The sequence below is a fragment of the Schistocerca nitens genome, chromosome 6 (assembly GCF_023898315.1).
Source record: "Schistocerca nitens isolate TAMUIC-IGC-003100 chromosome 6, iqSchNite1.1, whole genome shotgun sequence".
NCBI lineage: Eukaryota > Metazoa > Arthropoda > Insecta > Orthoptera > Acrididae > Schistocerca > Schistocerca nitens.
The window spans coordinates 155,431,724-155,439,068 of record NC_064619.1 but is presented as its reverse complement, the minus strand read 5'-3'; the positions used below and the strand labels follow the sequence as shown (position 1 = coordinate 155,439,068).

The 7,345-nt window shown below is 40.2% G+C and overlaps 1 non-coding gene across 1 annotated transcript; it reads left to right on the top strand.

Moving 5' to 3' along the window:
• The first annotated feature begins 6,227 nt into the window (after window positions 1-6,227).
• On the top strand, window positions 6,228-6,302 carry Trnas-cga (transfer RNA serine (anticodon CGA)). The gene has a single exon. It is a non-coding gene; the product is annotated as a tRNA-Ser (tRNA).
• The last annotated feature ends 1,043 nt before the right edge of the window (window positions 6,303-7,345 follow it).

The following is a 7,345-nucleotide window of genomic DNA, read 5'->3' as shown; positions in this document are numbered from 1 at the left end:
GTGGCTGCAGTATCAACTACAACTTCGACAGGAACTCCATAAAACTGGGCCTGTATCGTCATCTGCACTAATTCCCGGTGTGCCGGTTTGTAGGGCTTTGAGTCATCGCTCAGTTCCTCGCAAATATCTCTCCCGTTATTACAACAGAGCATCGTAACAACGATTCGCAAAACTGTGCCTTCCTCTCGTCTACCGGCCACCCACTGAAGGCTGAGATTGGCCGGAGTTAGTTTGTAGAACAAGATGCCGACGCTTCATTTCGGTGTTCGCTTGTCACGTCAACAGTGCTTTTCCTGCGGCTAGGATCTAGCAGCAGCATTCATGGGCATCTCATTTACATTAAGCGCGTTTCTATTGTTTGGTGCCGCTCTTGGCGTTGGATTCGGTTCCGTGGGTGATTGCCAAGAATTTGCATTTACATTCGTTGCTTGCTGTCCGTGCCACAGATTTTGTGGTGGCCCTCTGTTCTGTTGGTATTTTGAGTTTCAATTAAAGTTGCCCTTATACTTCCTCTTACGGCTACCATTCTGTGAATTATTAGGTTGATTCACATGATTACTATCGGTATTGCCGTTAGCATTCTGGTAATCGTTATTGCAGTTATTAATTTGTCCTTGAGCAAAAGTAATATGTGCACTGCTATTTCCATTTCGTGAGTAATTATTATTATTATTCTTTCGATTGCGGTTATCCTTGTTGTTACGGTAATTACCTCCATACCATTGCAATTTTGACCATGACTGTAACTATTCATATCCCACAATTAAGAGATTAATTCGTGATTGCCTGTAAACTGTTTTTTGCCTTCCTGGATAATGTCCAAGGAATGGACAAAAGATAGGAATAAATCTAGGTCTTGGTCAGGTATATATTCGAGATTTTCTCTCAAATTAATCGTTAGTTTTGCTTTTACAATTCTCTAAACTTCACGCGAACTCATCCCAATATCTGGTTTTATTCATATAGCACTGGAAGTATTTCCTCAAACATCCTTTCTTCAAGTTACAGAGATCAAGATTATTATACTGTTTTTTAAGTTTCTCTTGTTTACTCTGTGAGCAGTATACGGAGTTGAAAATCCTCTCAAACTCCTCACAGTTATGACACATAGTGGAAATGTCATTCTCCTGTAAAGCATCTTCTCCTGTTACATGGGAAACAATAAATTGTATCTTATGATGCACTTACCAGAATATCAGAAACACATTTCTGAAACTTTTAATAAATTTGACTGGATGCGTTTCGTCCTTTTCCACTGATTAGGACTGGAACTACCCGCTTTTCATACTACTGTTTCCTAATTTGAGGGCTATTGAGACAGAAAAATCACTCTGCACATCACCCACGTGACTCTTATTTGCAGACATAGGATTTTCCCTCCCAAGTTGTTTCACATCTCCATGATGAGTATCTATTTCAGGCTTACCCTAAACCGACACGTCACTTTCTATGCTATTCAAACAGCTAATAACATCTTTTATCTGGTGAAATTCTTCCCTGAAATTTTCAGCAGAATCGCTGCCAGTTGGTTTCAGTTCTTTTACTGTTTGTCGTATTGCGGAATAGATTTCCGCAGTAACACATTGGTTTCTCTCAGGAGATTTAGTTTTAACCCACTCAGACATTTCATCTTCTCATTTCTTAGATTAATTGACCAAATAATCATCAATCTGTTTCTTACTATTAATTTCGAGATTTTTATATTGGATATTTACACTCTCTCCCGTAGTCTTAACGGTGGACTGAGCTATTTTAATTTGTTGTACTTCGCCTTTCAGCAGGTTTACTGAATCAGGAAATTCTTCGTAACTTTCATTTATCTCACTTAATTCAGATCTTCTTTTCTGCAGGACTTTTAAAATCATTTTACCTCGCACTTCCCATTTTATTTCGCGTTCGACTTCTAAATTGGCTTGTTTCCTTTCACGTTCGGCTTCTGGAGTTGCAAATATTCGTGTCGTTCCCGATCCGTCTGTTCGAGTCTCCTCAAAAACTCAGAAAATGGATCCCGGGGTCTAGATCATACAGTCGCGGTTTCCACTGCTTCAAACTTTTCCCGTGAATATTCCTGAAAATCTGACTGACGAGAGAAGACGCGCCGTCATTTTTATCTAAATATGACGTAGAATCATCTACGTCGGCCTGACGTGCCTCTGACATTCCTGTTCGATTAGCCACAGATAAAGTCTCGACATTCGAACCATACAGTTCATTACGACTGTTGCGAGACCCATAAATCAACACATTCGTTAATTTCACTTATAGTTTAAGAACTTTCTTCACCATTTCACCCCAAATTAATTTTTCAAGAAAAATCTAACGTTTTTAGAACACAAATACTAACTATATACCTACTAAAAATCACTTCCTAACCTATCACCTATGTTCATACAGGAAAAGAATGTCACACCCACAAAAGAATGGTACAATGTGCCAAGATATTGCCTTGGTTAGGCCTGGAAGGACTATTCACAATTAATTTATTAGTCCATTGAAAACTCTATCTTAAAATTTCACTAAGAACACAATGAAATGTTCTGGTGGAAATCCTTTGGTCCACAAGGCAAGAACATATGAATATAGGCGTCATTACCATAACAATAACAGGATACATCAATCAAAATTTCGCCTCATAGTAATATTACTTTTAGAGTCGATGTTAATGGGCTCGTTTAGTTAGAATTGCCCACATTCAGTACATGAAACAGGAGATACAAATCACATTAGTTACGCAGCAAAAATCTTGAATCACCATAATATTACAAATTTCAGAATTAAACAATTATTAAACGATAACTACCCTGTTTTTTGCTCGATCGGGTCCCACGTGAAGGGGAACCATTTTAAGCCAGTTCCGTCTTGTCTTGCCTTCTCGTACTTGGTGAAGTCTTGTAATTTATATCTTGCGATTTTCGGGGTTCTTCCCGCAGCAGTAGCCATACAGGGTGCACCAATGTTGATGCGCCGCTTTGATATAAAAAGTCTTGCTTTTTTTTTTTTTACTTTGTAACGACGAAGCTATTTCGTAAAAGTTTACTCTGGTCTTATTTAGACATTAACAACATACACAACCTGGGCCAAGAAACACAGTTTGCTATTATATATTGCTTTACTAGTTTTTATTATGCACTACGTGTGTTACTTACTAATCCCCTGTTTATTTACACGCTATAAATGCACTGCGTCGATTATTTAAGATGACCTGCGTTAAAATGCAATTAAATAATTTTCCTAACATGCAAGGCCCAGAAATACGTTTTAATTAATCACCAGAAAAAGTTCTGGCTAGCTCATGTAAAATTTGATCATAGTTTTCACTATCTGCATTGTACTGAACTTTAAAGCTAAGATACAGTCAATGTTAATATTTTTGTGGTTCGTTGCAAACTGTTCACGCTAAACAATTCTAATTATATTACTTTTAAACTTCCACAGTTTATTTACTGGAAATTCATTTCTCAATGAATTCTCATTTAATAAACAGTTAATTAAAATTTCTGTCTCCCCATAGTTTCAACTCTGAGAAGTAATTATTTCGTAGGGTGAAATTAGCGCCGTCTTGGCGCAGGGATATCTGTGGATAAACAACGTACACTGTTATAAACAAAGTATGTTTTATTTTCAGTATATTCTTTACAGAGGTTAGATAAATAACACTTTTATAGTGCAGTCTCAATTAAAACGTCTGAAATGAAATCAGTAACCCTATATTAGGAACAAGAGCGAGCAATAAGTGCAGCACGAGAGAAAAAGAGGTGAACTAAGAATGTTTTGTGGTGGTTTATGCATACCGATACAGCTTACGACATAACATTCTTTTATTCATTTTCTTGGTTCTCTTAGAGACTACTTTGTATTTAAATAATACTTAACTTGAATATTTCGTTTTATTGCTAGAAAATAAAGCCAGCTTAAAATACATGGACTACTACTGACAAAAATGTTACTGCGTCTCAACATTGTGTGTGTGTGTGTGTGTGTGTGTGTGTGTGTGTGTGTGTGTGTGTGTGTGTGTGAGTGAGTGAGTGTGTGTGTGTGTGTGTGTGCCGTTAAATCAGTTTATTAATATCCCAGAGCGGTCGAACAGGAATTTTGTAATATGCTACCTTCTGGATGAATTACACTTCACTCAGAATTTGACATCTGCCTTCCCCACGGCTAGGAGTTACATTGTCGTTACATCGCTCCGGACAGAAGCTCCTAGGTACTAAGTTTCTTAAATGCCTCCAATGACTATGCTACAGTTCACAAGACCAAACGTCACAGCATCGTTTTTGCTGGTTATGTACAGTACGACATTACATATTCGTTTTGAAAAATAGGTGTAAGTCTTTAATGAAATGCAGATGATCTTCAAGTCTTCCTATACTCGGTAACGATATTCTAACCAAGTGTACCTAAAATATACATTGTATCTTTTGCGAACACCATCAGCCACATCAAAACTTTTCAGTCAGGTAATTGTACAAAGCGCCCACTGCAAACTGTGTATAGTGTTAAAAAGAATGAGGTCTAGTGGTCGAGCAGCTCCTCGTGGGACACACGTTGCTGTAGCAATCGCTAAGCGACGCTTGAGGTGTAGTAACACTACTGGACAGTGGACGGCAGGAAACGAGTTGGGAGACGAATCACGTTATACCCCGTGGCACCGATGGTGTAACGTCCTCTTAGAAAAATTAATGAATGACTGTGCTGATAAACCTCTTACATTATTTGAATTTCAAACAGCTGAGCAGAACTGAACGTACTCAGACAATTCGCTCTTTACCTATTCTGATCAACACTAAACTGCCACACATTATTTTTAGCGCAACGCAATCTGTCTTTCACAAATTACTCACCTCACAAAAATCTTCGTTACTCGAACTACTGCAGTACAGCGAGCGCCACTACTGCCAGCTAAATAAAAGATTCAAACTACTGAAGGCACTAACTACTGATAGGCATAGTTAGCAAATGAAAGATTTTGATAAAGAACAAACAATGTATTTAACTTAATAGTGTTCAAAAGTCATAATATATATATATATATATATATATATATATATATATATATATATATATATATATATATATATATATATCAGTTCATGACATCCAGTCTTACAAATTTACTGTCTCTGTCCAGATCATCCGCTCTCAAAACTCCGCCATCTCACTCCCCACATCCACCACTGCTGGCGGCTCACCTCCAACTGCGCAACGCTACGCGCTGTTAACAGCCAACTGCCCAACACTACAGTAGCAATTCCAACAATGCCACCCAGCCACAGACTGCACACAGCACAGCCCGTGATTTTCATACAGAGCGCTACGTGGCGTTACCAATAAAAAAATCTAAACAGCCTACTTACAATGGAAGCGTTAAGGTTTTGCGAATGAAGAATAATATGAGCACATTTTACGCCACTGTGACCTGCTTACAATAAAATATCAGTTCGGAGGCGTTGATTTTTCGTCTCATCATTAAAATACACCAAAGCATAAAGCGACATTTGTGAGGCGATAGTTTATAGATAGTAGTATCTTTGAAACTTCCTGGCAGATTAAAACTGTGTGCCCGACCGAGACTCGAACTCGGGACCTTTGCCTTTCGCGGGCAAGTGCTCTACCAACTGAGCTACCGAAGCACGACTCACGCCCGGTACTCACAGCTTTACTTCTGCCAGTACCTCGTGTCCTACCTTCCAAACTTTACAGATGCTCTCCTGCGAACCTTGCAGAACTAGCACTCCTGAAAGAAAGGATATTGCGGAGACATGGCTTAGCCACAGCCTGGGGGATGTTTCCAGAATGAGATTTTCACTCAGCAACGGAGTGTGCGCTGATATGAAACTTCCTGGCAGATTAAAACTGTGTGCCCGACCGAGACTCGAACTCGGGACCTTTGCCTTTAACGGGCAAGTGCTCTACCAACTGAGCTACCGAAGCACGACTCACGCCCGGTAGAGCACTTGCCCGCGAAAGGCAAAGGTCCCGAGTTCGAGTCTCGGTCGGGCACACAGTTTTAATCTGCCAGGAAGTTTCATATCAGCGCACACTCCGCTGCAGAGTGAAAATCTCATTCTGGAAACATCCCCCAGGCTGTGGCTAAGCCATGTCTCCGCAATATCCTTTCTTTCAGGAGTGCTTGTTCTGCAAGGTTCGCAGGAGAGCGTCTGTAAAGTGTGGAAGGTAGGAGACGAGGTACTGGCAGAAGTAAAGCTGTGAGTGCCAACCGTGAGTCGTGCTTCGGTAGCTCAGTTGGTAGAGCACTTGCCCGCGAAAGGCAAAGGTCCCGAGTTCGAGTCTCGGTCGGGCATACAGTTTTAATCTGCCAGGAAGTTTCATATCAGCGCACACTCCGCTGCAGAGTGAAAATCTCATTCTGGAGTAGTATCTTTGACATGAAATGGACTGAGCAGATTTCAAACATGAACGCAATATAAAATCTTTGAGAAGAGCTAGAACGTCGACTTCGCCGCAGTCCCAAGCGTCCAATGTCACAAACTTCTCTGGCTTCGGTTCTTAAGAAAGAATGGGCCGCCATTTCTCCATATTCAGACACTTCCCCAGTAGAGTTGAACTCGTTCCAGTCTTAAGCATCCTTCAATTTAAGACAGTGGTAGCGTAGCAGCTTTTTGTACACACTAGATTTGGTACAACGGCCGCTGTAACATCTTCACAGTCTACGTGTCCTTATTGTGTTAGGCCACGAAGAACGGAGCTGTGTTTTATATTACGAGTTATCTGAAACAAATTTGTCTGTGAATCAGCGAACAGTGTCCAATAGCACCCAACCGAATGGCGTAGTGCAGCAGTTAAGAAACTGACCTCAAATTTGGAGAATGAAATTGCTGTGTCCGGCCAACCTGAGTTGGGTATTCCATGATTTTCCCAAGTCAACAAGGCAGACACCGGGATGGTTTCACGATCAAGGCTATGGCCGACCTCCTGCCTTCTTCTCTTAGACCACCTATTCTGTCCTCGTCATGTATTCTGTTTCTTGCATGTTTTGAGTTATTGATTTGTATTGCGTTACCTTGATAATACCTGTAACACTGGGGGATGATGAATAAAGATAATGACAATGATTTACTTCGTTACGACTGATAGTTTATTGCACTTTTATTGACATCGTTTACTGCTACATTTACACCATCCCTTATATAGATTTGTTAGTTTGCGAGTTAGTTTTTCTTGCTATTCGGTAGGAACGTTTAAGAATGAAAGCTTCCTGTTGACACCTCTAAGTATAGTTGTTGATCGTTGCATTGCTTATACAGCCAGTGCTTGCGATTAATATAGCGTTCACGTGGAGGTGGAATAATGGGAGATGGCGCTACAGACTTACGCTGTACGCAGT